The sequence below is a fragment of the Silurus meridionalis genome, chromosome 4 (assembly GCF_014805685.1).
Source record: "Silurus meridionalis isolate SWU-2019-XX chromosome 4, ASM1480568v1, whole genome shotgun sequence".
NCBI classification, from domain to species: Eukaryota; Metazoa; Chordata; class Actinopteri; order Siluriformes; family Siluridae; genus Silurus; species Silurus meridionalis.
In genome coordinates this window covers 9,278,954-9,291,803 of record NC_060887.1, presented here as the reverse complement: position 1 = coordinate 9,291,803, position 12,850 = coordinate 9,278,954, and the positions used below count along the sequence as shown (strand labels likewise).

Below are 12,850 nucleotides of genomic sequence, written 5' to 3'. Positions count from 1 at the left end.
AAATTTTTTCCTTCCCCTTCAGTTTGCCTAATTTACGCAGTACAATAGAATATTATCTGGCATTTTTTTGGTTGCGTTTTTTTACACCCCAAACACACCTACTATTTTAACGAGGGTCTGCAGACTTCCAGTAATCCGGGTACGGTAAGGGTTTGGTAATCTAAATTATGCTATATTTCTGGTCTGTAAAAAAGTTTTTAAATAATTTTACTGGTTCAGTTTCATATTTCTCAGGCTGTGTCGTTATTGACTAAAATGGGCCACTTTAGGGTTTTTGTATCAATAAAGATTGTGTGGGCTAATGCCACACACACAGCACACTCTATCTTGAAAAACATATTGATTTCACAGTGAGATTAACGTGATCAATAACCATGCCCTTTCAAAACCAGCAGCAGGATAAGCACACTGTACACTCGCATACTTACCTCTCACACTCCATTATAACCTCAAACATTCACTCTTACTTCCTTCATTCTCACACAAACATACAGGACACTCTGGAACACACCCTTTATTTATCTCTCTCTCTCTCTCTCTCTCTCTCTCTCTCTCTCTCTCTCTCTCTCTGTCTTTCTTTTGTTTTATCTGCTTGTTTATATGTAAAGCACCAGTGACTCTGCAGATCAGTGAATGCAGACACGTTTGGATTTTCTGTGTATTTCAGGCATCTGCATCTTTCAAGGCACGTAGAATAAAGTGTGGTGTGTTTTATCCTTTCCAGTTGTTTAAGTGCTTTCAAGGAGAAACTGAAATTGATTTTGAGGTTGAATATGGCTTTTTGGCTTCATGCTCATGGTCTGGTCTTCTTACATATGTAATTGTTCTTAGTTTGTAAATAAATGCCTTATATGAACACAGATACAGTACAAAAATGTACTGTAAATGTCAATCAATTTGTCCTTAGCATCCGATTTATTTATTTATTTTCAATTTTTTAAAGAGATTTTTTTTGCGCATAGAATTCATCAAATATTTAATGATAAACTAGTTTGCTTTATATGTTGAACTTAATTCTCATGAATATTATACACCTCTTCTTTAATTGTAGTTGCCTCTTATTTAATATATAAGTTAGCAACTTTACTTTAGCTGAATATTTCAATATTTAGATTATGCACACATATTTATCTTCATTATTGCATTTAATCCCTCAAGACCGCTTCTCGTCCAAATCTGTGCTTCTCACTGTCTCTGTTGCTACAGTTCAGTGCCCCAGTAATGTATAAAATAATTGCTGAATTAATATGAAATAGAATAAAAATAAAATATAATTCCCTACATCACTGCTACAAAAGAGTGGAAATTTTGGGGTAGAAAAAAAATATGAAGTCAAAAGTGGGAGGGCGAGTCCCCCTCTCTGATACACTCCTCCTCTTTTCCTCCCTCTAAGATATTTCTTCCTAAGCCACCCCCTTTTCCCTGTCCTTTCCTGCTTTCACATTAACACCCCCCTCTCTGCTCTATCACTTATTGGGCAGGCATGCTTTTCATTCAGATTTGGTCTCCACTTGAATCCTTCTCGCTTGTCCTTTCTTTTACAGTATAAATTTCCTCTCCCTCCTCCCTTTAATCCATAAAGGAATGGAAGAAAGGAGAGAGAGAGAGAGAGAGAGAGAGAGAGAGAGAGAGAGAGAGAGAGAGATGTCTGCAAAGAGGCTGATGAAGAGCGAAAGAGAGACAGAACAAGCACAAGCAGAGAAGGAGCCCGAGAAGAGAGCAGGATCCAGCAAAGAGGACTGTGATTAATGGGAGAGAGCAAAAAAAAAAAAAAAAAAGTCAGGGAGGAACATGGGATGATGGACAGCCATGCTGGAATTGAAACCACAGCTTTTCTCTTCTTCTCCTTCTTCTCCTTCTTCTCCTTCTTCACGGTATTTAGTATTTCTCAATTTATTATACATTATTTGCAACCCCTCTCCCTATTTTTCCTTGGCAAATATTCTCCAGATATTCCATTCGAGCATATCAGTGCATATTTTCCTCGTAGTGGTAAGAAAGGCCATCCATGTGGGCACTCTGAGCCATTTTTCTTCCTTCTCCTATCACCACACTTCTTTCATGCTCAATTATTGGTCTGAATAAACAGGTAACATAGGCATTCTAGTTAAAGTACATTGCATTTGCATGGGCTCGGGTCCAGATATAAAGACTCCTATTTACTGTAACTTCAGCATAATACAATATGAAGATGGCCTCATGATGTAGCCTGTATATCCCGAGCATACTTGTAGACCCACATGTGAGTTTAATAATTTTTTAACTATTTGCAGAGATTGATGATTCCATTTACTAACTGTAGCTGTAATCTCTGGTGCTTGATATTAGTCTTTTTTAAGTGCGATCCATTGTTTTGCTCCTCCTCCCCCACTCCTCTCGTGATCCTTCAGTTCCCATGTTACTGTGCTTTCAAAAGGTTATGGCTAACCACACTTGCCTGGTTGTAGTTACGAACTGAAATAAACAGTGTCTAATTATAATGATTTTCTGGTGTTTGGGAAGCAGAGTTTTCCATAAGAATCTTTGATGCCTTCTTCCATATCTTTCCATCCTTTTCTCCACATTCTATTTCCCTGTGTCATCTGGTTGTCACTGTTTCTATATTTCTATATAATAAAATCTACTATACTTCTATATACTACTTTGTGGTGCCCATAAAAGTTCCTGTGCTGTGCTGTGTTATGCTATGCATAAAATATTGAACTGTATCTACATGAAATGGTCTGAACTTTACAGTGTGTATGAACAACTCTCTTGCTCATGCCATATTATTAATATTCATGACATATTTCATGGCATAGAGACTTTTCAGAATGTGACATCAATTATCTGAGATGGCAATGAAACAAGGGATGCTTTCAAGGCCTATGACTTTTTATAGATTACTCAGCAATGGCTATGATTATATATAGAACACAGTATACAGTATACAGGGAGCAGAAGGCTGTTCAAGGCTACAGCATTTTTTAAATGGAAAATTAACATCACATGACTGTGCTTGTTGCACTCATGCTGTCATAGTTCATGATATGCAAATGACACAGGAATAGATGTTCCAATTGTCCCAGCTGTACCTTCCATTGGCTTGCTTAAGATGACAAATTAAATAAGCACCATACTGTAATAAATCACCTTGTGGCATTTCAAAATGTATGCTGTCAGTGGTACATTTTGACATTAATATTTTAGTGTTTAATGCCAAATATTGTACAAAGGAAAATACCAACTCTGTAACCCAGGTATTATAGGATCCAATGCCCAAGAACAATATAATTTTCAGCAGTTTATTCATTAATAACCGTGAAGATGTAATTGGAAAACATTAGTTATAAAGAAACTAAAATACCACAAATACATAACAGGGTTCTATTCTGTGAGTTTTGCTGATTTCATAAAACCTTTCTATAATTTAACCCAAATTGTAATTCTATCACAGAACTAAAATTATAGAAAAATCCATAGTATACATTTGATAGGTATTCTCCCAAATTTGTCTGCTTCTACAGAAGGGGTTATGCTCTATGGAAATAGGGGAGCTAAATGACCCAATGTTTTTGACATATTTGGGCCCATGGGAGATATTGAGATCAGTCCTCCTGAATTTTCAATATTTTCATTTGCTCTTTATTAGTTTGAGTCTAAACCCACTGTGATGAACTTTTTCATAATGGACCCCAACATGTGTGAGGACAATTGAGCTCTGTTGTTTGACACAATTTCCTCTGGTAAAATAAAATATTTGAACACTGGGTTGAAAACAGGCTGTCATTTCATAGGGTAAAGGTAAAGGTGGCAGGGGTATGAGGCAGGGATTTTGAAAAATGGTCAACTAGAATATCTGTGTGTTATTGTGAGGGCGTACGGTCTGTGATAAAGTCCACTGCAATATGAAACCGGTGGTGCTGTTAACCAGAGTAGAGTCCCATCAGGATGATGCCTAGAGACTTTGGCTTTAATACAGTCTGGGCAGAAAGAAATGGATTTTTAAATATGTGATAATATAAGCCCACTACTATCCCATTTTGACTAAATGAAAGATTTGATTAGGATGACCTGTGGTTGTTGATGCATGCATAGAAATCATCCACTTCTCTCAAAATCTTGGAAACTGGGAGAAGGGCTGTGAGGGCATGTTCCTGTTAGTTTGGGTAATTTCCTGGTTGTTGTCTGCTGTAATAGTCCCAATGAATTATAATTTGATTCATTGATTTGGGGAGGTTTGTTTATGCTGCTTCTGCATGATCTGTAATAGGGTTATGGAATAAACTCAAACAAGGGCATATACCTTTTGGAGCCTGGAAGATAAGTGATGGTGAAGTGGAAGAACAGTGCACCTGGCTTGTTCAAAGGTAAGTCTCTTGGTATTTACAAGCCAGTGCTGTCATTCTTCCAAGAGTACTCTGTTACCTGTATCATAGTCACACTTTATCAAAAAATAGTAATCATGAAAATTAGCATATAGGTCAAACGTTCAGCATGTTTTTATGACAAAGTATTTCCACACTTTGGGTTCAGATTTACCTGCATTCACTATGAATGATTTTGAATGGATTATGAATGGATTTTATGCATTTGATAAGCCTTGTCTGCTTTGCTATTCATAAAAGGATTTTGCAACCTTTATATGGAAAAGATGTAAATTGTGCTGGCATTATACTCACCCTTAGAATTAATCACCTACTAAAATTTGTCCAGAAATCATTAGAGATCTTTGGAGATCTTTTATTGTTAGGAACTGCCCTGATCTTGGTTTGATAAGTGAACACTCCTTACTATGAAGGAAATTCTGTTCACATTAAATCCACATTTCTTTCACTTTACATGCAGATAATTGGTGTGGAGTTTGGGCAACACTTGTTTGGCATAGGATAAACAGTATGCTGCTTTAGGGAAAGGGAGTAAATCAAAAGGTCAGCTGTGTGGACTATGACACATTTTTAAACATGTCCGATAAAAAGTCTTTTTATAAATGCCAAAAAACCTTCTGGTTAAACTTCTCCTTAAAGAATATATGTCACATTCAGTAAAAATGACTGATTTGTTCTAGTTCTGAAGTCAATAGATAATTATTCATGACCTTTTGTAATTAATGCAAGGTCAATTGCTTCTTGTTTTTTTAGGAACAAATTGTGAACACGATTATGTTTTGAAAAGGAATGGAAGTTGTTTGGACAGCATAATGCTAAACAGTTTAAGTTTGTTGCTTGGTGTTTCAACAAGGCCTTTCACAAAATAAAGGAAACAGAAGCCTTGGTCCATAAAGTTGCCAGTGGCCCTTGATAAATAGTGCTGAAATGACAAAGCAGGTGTCTAAGCAATAGATTTTTACCAGGCAGTTTCAAAATAATTGGTCATGCAATAAGCAGTGACATGGGCAATGGAGTAGATTGCAGCAGCAGAAGCAAGACAGTGCATCCAGTAGAACATTTAGTAGAATATTTGCTAACTGCTATTACTGCTCCTCCACCACTTTGCCTTGGACTGTCGTGATTGCCTGCAAGATAATTGCAATGAATGCAAGATTTCCGCTACAGTAGTGAGATTTGAATTTAATTGCAAACCCGACTCATATTCACCAAACATACAAAAAGCACAAGGTTGTACGCCTTTAAATAACATTATTAAATACCAGTGTGTGAAAATAATACTGTAAGTCAAGATATATTCATTTAGCTTCTTTGCTCATCTCACATGGAAATGCTTAAAACATTTTTACCTGATCACTACACAACCTCTCATTTGAAAGCAAACATTGCCAGCTGAAGTCTGTGTATAATTTCTGATGACAGATGTAGTAAATATTCAGCAATACACACATGTGGTCTAATTTTGGAGTTCAGACTTCAAAGAAGTTTTTCACTCGTCAGTGACTGCAGTGCAGTCTAATTATTTTTTCAGGTTAGGGTACACATGGTAAAGTTTTATTAAATTTTTAGAAACCTGAGATTCTGAGGTCATACGCCAAATATTTTGTAATACTGTACTACCTGTACTGCTGAATATGAAAATAATGCTCATGAGAACGAATATTTATTTAATTCAATACAATGTCTTACTCTTTAAATAAACAAAAATAAATGTATTCATTCTTATAATTACAACAATAAAAATAGTTAATTATTATTATAATTATAATAATTATTATTATTATTGTTGTTGTTGTTGTTGTTGCTGATATTATTAGACATCTTTATTAATGTATATGAGCATATTGTCTGGGAGAAAATCTATATACAGTCCCAATTCCAAAACGAATGGAATAGCAAAGCCAATTAATTTAATGTTCCATACTTATATGTAAATGTGTTAGATGACATAGAAATGAGAGCATTTTGTATCAGACCACCCAATTTTTATGCAAACACAAATACTGCATTATGACAGGTGTTCGAGGTGTGTCCTGTTAGATTGATTGTTTTAACAATGAATAAAACAATTTGGAATGTTCTTTGTATGACAATCTAATATTCGAAATAAGACTAACAGTATAGTAGATTTGGGAGTAAGAATCAGGAGAAAATACTGGAATTTGTAAAAAAAAAAAAAAAACACAACCTAACAAAAAAAAATAAAAAAATAAGAACCATGATTAACCCCTAACAAAGTAATGAAAAAGCTAAAGTGTGGAGAAATAAAGGATCTGCTCATGATCTAAATACAAACTCATCTGTGAAACATGGTGATGGTAGTGTCATGGCTAAGTGTTTATATTGGCTACTTTATCATGCTTACTAATCTTTATTGATTAACTCATAATGGTACCAGCAAGATGAATTCAAATGGAATCTTTTGTCTGCATATTTAGAGAAACATGCGTTCAAATGATTTTGGAGATTCATTGTCATCCAACAAGACACTGACCCAAACCACACTACTAACTCAAAAAAAGGATTGTGTACATACTTTCTGCATCCTAAAGCAGTAAGAAGTTTAAGTAAAAAGCATCACAAAAAAGATACCAACAGTTTGGTAAATAAATTATAGGCTTGATGCAGTTACTACACGACAATATACATAAAACAAAGCATTTAGTTTGAGCTTGGGTGGTTTGAAACGAAATGTTCTATGTTTTTATTTTGTCTGTCTGGATGTAAATACAAAAAAAATGAAAGCTGAAATTCATCTAATATTCATCTATTGATCTCAAACTCAAATGTCTCCAGTCTTCAGTAAAAACATATGAAACATATTTTTAACATTGTACATTACTAATGAAGACATCCAAACTTTGAAACACTATGTTCTAGATTAAATAAATAGCAACTTTGATAACTTTGATGACAGCTTGGGCCATTCTTTCATCAGATTCACAAGGTTAATCAGATTCATCAGATTCACCTGAAATGATTTTCAATTCACAGCTGTTCCTTTTCAAGAGTTAATTTGTGACAAATTATTGCCTCCTTAATGGGCTTTAGACCATCAGTTGTCTTGCACAAAGGAAATGGTGAGTACAGAGTCAAAAGCCCTATTAGTGCTACTACACCTACTGTACAAATCCATATTATGGCAAGAAACACAGTTTAGTAAAGAGAAAAGACATTTCATCATAACTATAAGAAATGAACTTTAAATGTATCTACAAGTGCAGTAGAACTATCAAATACTATGATGAAACAGGCTCTTATGTGGACCATCCCAGGAAAGGAACACCAAGAGCTACCTCTGCTGCAGATGATAAGTTTATTAGAATTACCATCCTCAGAAACCGCCGATTTACATAAATGCTTCTTGGAAAGAATAAGTGGCAGACATATTTCAATATCCACTGTTCAGAGGAGATTGCATAAGTCAGGTCTTAATGGTCGAACAACATTGAAGAAACCATTACTTCAAAAGATCAACCACCAAAAGAAATTTACTTGGGCAAAGAATAAACATTAGATCATTGAAAAACTGTCTGTTGGTCTGATGTGTGCAAATTTGAGATTTTTGGTTTTAAACACCATGTTTTTTTTAGACATACAGAGGGTGAACAGACAGTTCCTGAATGTGTCGTTCCCACTGTGAAGCATGGAGGAGGTGTGATGATGTGGGGGTGCTTTGCTGGTAACACTGTTGGTGATTTAGTCAAAATTTAGGGCACACTTCACCAGCATAGAGTCATAGAGACATGCCATCCTATCTGGTTTACACTTACTGAGAGCATAATTTGTTTTCCAACAGGAAAGTGACCACAAACACACCTCTAGGTTATGTAAGAGCTGTTTGTTGAACAAGGAGAGGGAGGGAGTGCTGCATCAAATGATCTGGCCTTCACAATCTAAATCCATTTGAGAGTTTTGTGACTTTAGAGTGTGCAAAGCTGTCATCGAAGCAAAACTTTGAAAAATTGAAAATACAAAACATATTCTAGGTAATTAAACATTTTTTTGATTAGTAAATAATCGCATACATGTTGTTTCATAGTTTGGATGTCTTCAGTATTAATGTGCAATTGGAAAAAAAAAATTAAATAAACCAAAAAAAAACTGAAAAAGGTCTGTTGGCTGCTACTGTACATTTCTATAATCAAGTAGACTGTGCTGCTTTGTGTGTTTGTGTGTATATGCGACAGCAAATATGGTAGGGGTAAACATGTTAGGTGACCAATAATAATTCCTAAATTTATTATTAATGCCTTTTTTGAACTTCTTCAGTTTTTCTTTACCTTCATCACTGCAGCCCACACATTTCTATATTGTATTCTTGTCCTCCATGCTTAGGTCTGAAACCTTAAGGTGTTGGGGTAGACCATGAGAGTGGTGAAGAGAGAGGTGTGTTTGTCTCTGTGTTATAGAAATGCAGGGATGTGGATTGCTCATTTTTGCACCGTAGCTGGTATTGATATATGATTCATGCTTCTGTTTAACTTTAAATTTAGGGTTAATGAACATATTTTTGTTGTTTTGATATCCAATTCTATTGCAAAGGGCTTTGATTGTGTTGAAACAGAACAAAACAAAAAACCTCACCAGGATTGAATCTGTTTTGACATTACAGATCTGCCAAATGTTGTTTCTTCCGCTATAGGCACGCAAGACAATATTTGTGTTTTATAGTATAAATTTTGCATGCAACAGTATCACTCTGTAACACTGGTATATCCAGTGAATACTATTTCTGTGTGCAGTACATTCCTTTGAATGTGCGTATGATTTATGGTATTGAAAGAAAGCAGTATTTTATAAGAATATTTTATAACATAATTTTCAAATTATTCAACAATCATCCTGCACTGCCGTGTCAGGTCCCTATTGCAAATGTGCTATATCTCAGATACTGTTATATACAGTCTGTCATCCTGGAATAGGAGAGACAGGAAGAAGAAGGTAATGATGATACACAGTGAGTTATTTGAGACAGGTTCAAAAGCATGCCATGTGCACTCTCTGGAAACTGGAGAGCAGATGTTTACATCTCAGGTTATGTACCTGGGGATCGATGACCAGTCTGGAATGTCTGTGCCTGAGGGTATGTCTGGCACTGACAAATGTGTGTCACTTTGTGACTTAGAACTTCATTGACTTGAACTGCATATATATTTAGACACTTTTTGTCTGAATTAAAATAATAATAAAAAAAAACAAAACAATGCAAATTCATAAAGCTAAGATATGATAGAGGCTTTAAATCATTGCTTTCAGTGTAGAAATCGGCTTATTACTTTGTATTATAGTTGTTCAGTCTGAAAATGCTTCACGCATAGAACAAGCTGTGATGCATGCAGCTTGAATATATATATATATATTTAAAAAAAAACATATGATGGTTTGTAAATCATTTGACGATTGTTATACATTAACACACTTTATACTGACCCTTATGCTTGCAGCAAGAGATGCAGTGGTCAGAGATATCTTACAGACAGCACATCAAGCAAATGACCAGGCCTGTTAATGTGGAAAAGGAGTTTGGTATTTGTAGTTGTTTGACAAATGTTTTCTGACTGTGGTTTAAAAATTGGGAATTGGTAATGTTTCTTTACCACTGCCAAGTTTTTCTCATTATGGAACCAAGTAAAAAGCACATTGCACCAGCCGCCGTTTGACATTGACATTGGCAGGTCTTTGACCCACGAAGCATTAAAAGATTGCGTCATTCCGTCTGAGACAAGAACTAATGACATGATGCAATAGGTTGCCCTTAGGCACTTATATGTGTCGGCAGAACATTCCTGCAGATTTTGATTTCAAAGACAGATTCGTCAGGTACCGTGGCGGTGGCATCATAGCAGCACAGAACACAAAGGCTGTTTCATGTCAGAAACAACCAGCATATCGTGATGTCATGGTTGAATTCAAATGGCTAACTGTGTGATGGTTAATTCCTCTTTAGATAAAACTTTGGAGCTTTTTACTAAAAAGTATAGCACCATGTACACAAGATCACCACTGGCGACCTCTAAATACAGGGGCTCATTCCACAAATGTACAATACTCAAACCAAATGATTATCCTGACCACAGTAGTAAAAAACAGACAATTGAAAGAGTACAGGAAAAGTATGGCTGTTTTTTTTTTCTAATTTACAACATTTTGCATTTCAGAGATTTGAAATTACATGCTATTCTGTGTGCTAGACCAAGAAGGCTGATGTGATTTTTTGAACGAACACAAAGATTTGTAATCATGACTCTGAAGGGTGCATATTTACACATTCCAACTGCTGTGCAAATTGTGTTGGCACACAACCAGTCAAATTGATGACTGTATGCCTTTCACTCTGCAGGTTTGCTGATAGCACAATTATAGTCAAACAGACTATAACGGACTACAATGGTTTCCCCTTACTATTTACGATATGTGCATGCAGTTTATTTTAAATGCCAACAAATGCCAATATCTACAATCAAAACAATCAATGCTCAAGCACACAGTTACTCTTAGTCCGGTTCCAAATGAAGAGTGTCAAGGCTGTGAGTATCGAGGTTTCAATATGTATATATATATATATATATATATATGTGCATCTCAATAAATAAGAATATAAATAAAAAGTTGATTTACTTTAGTAACTCAAAACAAAAAGTGAAACTTGTATATTATATTGATTCATCATACACAGACTGATATATTTCAAGTGTTTATTTCTTTTAATTTTGATCATTTGGGCTCACATTTGATAAAAAACAAAAACCCCACCAATTCTCAAAAGATTTGAATACGTCATAAGACCATTTAAAATTTTTTTTTACTGAATTTACTTCTGGAAAGTATGTTCATTTACTGTATATGTACTCAATACTTGGTCAGGGCTCCTTTTGCTTGAATTACTGCCTAAATTCGGCATGGCAGGGAGGTGATCAGTCTGTGGCACTGCTGAGGTGATATGGAAGCCCAGGTTTCTTTGACAGTGGCCCTCAGCTCATTTGCATTTTTTGGTATCTTGTTTTTTTATTTTCCTCCTGACAATACCCATAGATTCTCTATGGGGTTCAGGTTTTGTGAGTTTGCTGGCCAGTCAAGCACACCAACACCATGGTCATTTAACCAACTTTTGGTGCTTTTGGCAGTGTGGGCAGGTGCCAAATCGTGCTGGAAATTGAAATCAGAAGCTCCATAAAGCTGGGCAGCACAGGGAAGCATGAAGTGCTCTGAAAGTTCCTGGTAGACGGCTTTGCTGACCTTGAACTTGATAAAACACAGTGGATCAACACCAGCAGATGACACGACTCCCCAAACCACCACTGACTGTGCAAACTTTACACTGGACCTCAAGCAACTTAGATTCTTCGACTCTGGGACCTTGATTTCCAAATAACATTCAACATTTTCTATCCTTTCTTTTGAAAAGACGACTTTGGTTTATTGAGCAACAGTCCAGTCCTTTTTGTCCTTTGGCCAGGTAAGACACCTCTGACGTTGTCTCTGGTTCAGGAGAGGCTTGACACAAGAAATGCTTCAGTTGTAGCCCATGGATACCTCTGTACATGGAGGCTCTTGAAGCACTGACTTGAGCTGCAGTCCACTCTTTGTGAATCTCCCTAAATTCTTGAATGGGCTTTGTTTTAACCACATATTTTGTACTACATTTTTTCCTTCTATTCAACTTTACATTAATGTGCTTGAATACAGCAAGACAAGTTGTTTTTTGTAAGCCAGCTTCAGAAGAGGCTTCCTTCTGGGATGATGATCGACTTGTTGCAGTGTGTGGGGAATTGAGTGAGCACTGAGAAGCAGACCATTCACTTATACAACATCTAAAGCAATGCTGACAGCACTCGTATCTGTTCCGTACCTGACACACAGCACGAAGACTCATATTCTTTGATTGACCCTTGCAAGGCTTATTTCAAGTGGAACCCATTGTGGAAAACCTCTGTATGACCCTGGCCACTGTAACTCATTTTCAGGGTGTTACTGATCTGCTTATAGCCTCGGCCACCTTTGGGGAGAGCAACAGTTCTAATTCTCAAATATCCAGAGAGTTCTTTGCAATGAAGTGCCATGTTGGACATCCAGTGGTCATTATGAGAGAATTTTACTCAAATCACCAAATTTTAACTGCTCTACAAGATACAACATTTTTATGGTCCTGTCAAGCAGACAATAACATGAACAAGATGAATAGGACGTGGTGTTGCATGGTTACAGCAACGACGTACAGCTGTTATTACTTAGAGTGTATTCATTTTTGTTGCCAGTTATTTAGATAATAATGGCTGTATGTTGAGTTATTTTCAGAGGATAGTAAATCTGTACTGTTACAAAGCTTCACATTGACTACTTTAAAATATATCCAAGTCTTATTTCTATAGTATTGTCCCTTGATATACATACTAAAATAGTTGCTAAACGTAAATAAATATTAATTAATAAAGCAAAACAAATTTAAAGCAAAAACTAGCAGAATGTCAATGATTTATATA

At 35.9% G+C, this 12,850-nt stretch overlaps 1 protein-coding gene across 5 annotated transcripts in view; it reads left to right on the top strand.

The window, feature by feature from the left end:
- Positions 1-1,460: 1,460 nt before the first annotated feature.
- The window catches only part of spaca6 (sperm acrosome associated 6), a 38,691-nt gene continuing 27,301 nt past the window's right edge, over positions 1,461-12,850 (top strand). For 2 of the 5 annotated variants that reach the window (XM_046848250.1, XM_046848248.1), the window contains exon 1: positions 1,464-1,874. The gene's annotated coding sequence lies outside the window, so the exon portion shown is untranslated. Of the gene's footprint in view, positions 1,875-12,850 lie in introns of all 5 variants that reach the window. The other 3 variants (XM_046848253.1, XM_046848252.1, XM_046848247.1) reach the window with 2 other exon arrangements.